Here is a 1,403-nt window from a genome sequence, read left to right as displayed (position 1 = left end):
GAGGATGCTTTTTACGAATGGATATGCACAGCTCTCCAAAATAAAAGAAGTGAAACTAGAAACGTAACCAATAAGCTACTATTTGTGTACAGAATAAAAAAATATATGTCTGCTGATGCATTGTGGGCAGAGACTGTCTCCAGAAGGATGCATAAGAAACAGGAAATAGTGGATGCCCGGGCGGGGACGGAATTTGTGTGGCTGGGAGGGCAGAGAGACTGATTTCATTGAAAGCATTGTAAACTTTCACTATCTTTCGAATTTGGTAAAGTGTGCATGTAGTGTACAAATAACAAAATAGGAAGAGAAAACAGAACGTCACAGAAAATAGAAGCTGTGCTAGATGCCGGCACACACACACACAGCATCTCCTGGAAATTCCGGGGGTGTCGCTGCTCCCTCTGTGCAGGTGAGGAAGTGGAACCAGCTCATAGAAGTTCAAGAAGCTGTGCAGCATCACCCAGCAAGGAAGTGGTGGAGCTGGGTCTGGGACCCAAGTCTGCCATGCTTGGGACAATGTCCTCTGGGGGAGCCAGCTGTCCAGGGCCAGTGGCCGCTGGACTGTGCCCTCTAGATCTGGGAGGGAACCACGAGGGGGACAATTGTAGAAACTCAGCTCTGGACACTGAGTCTGGGAGAAGGATCCTGCCCCAGTGGAAAGGCTCAGGGTCACTCCCTGAGTACTGGGGAGGTCAAGCCTAGCCCAGCCTGGGGCCAGCTGTGTGACCTCTAGCAAGCAATCTTCCCTCTGTGAACCTGAGCGCCTCCTCCAGGTTCCCACTGCGGGAGACGGAGGAGGAGTAAGTGAGATGACAACCGAGGACATCCCCTCCTCCCAAGGAGGCTCTCAAAAATGATCGACGTCTTTCAGACTCGAATGCCGGGTCCCCAAACCTCTGGCCTGCTCTCCTGGATCCAGGCGGCTCTAACACAAACATCCCTATTGTTTGCTAAGTCCGTCCCACGGTCCATTCAGTCGACTCACACCTACGCCGGGCCTCCCACACGGCAGGCTCCCGGCGCCGGGGCGGTCCTCCTCTCACGCCCCCCGCCCGCGTGTCCCCGCACACACTCGGATCCAGAGCCCGGGGGCGCCAGGTCGGCACTCGAACCACGCCCGCCGCCCACACGTGCCCGGGCCACAGGCCACAGGCCACAAGGCGCCGGCGCAGCCACCTGCCCGCAGGGACGCCCGCCTGCCCCCCCGCGCCCGCCTGTGCCCCCGAGCGCAGGCCCCGCCCCTCCCGCGGGCGGCCAATGGGCGCGGCGGCTGGGGCCGGCTCCGCCCACCAGGGGAGCCCCGGCCGCCGATTGGCCCGCTGGGCGCAGTGTCCCCGCACGTGGGGCGGGGGCGGGGGCGGGGGCGGAGGCGGGGGTGAATGGAGTGGACGCGATTCCCCGCC

Source organism: Equus asinus, chromosome 14 (genome assembly GCF_041296235.1).
Source record: "Equus asinus isolate D_3611 breed Donkey chromosome 14, EquAss-T2T_v2, whole genome shotgun sequence".
Lineage (NCBI taxonomy): Eukaryota > Metazoa > Chordata > Mammalia > Perissodactyla > Equidae > Equus > Equus asinus.
Note: the sequence above shows the minus strand (reverse complement) of the source record.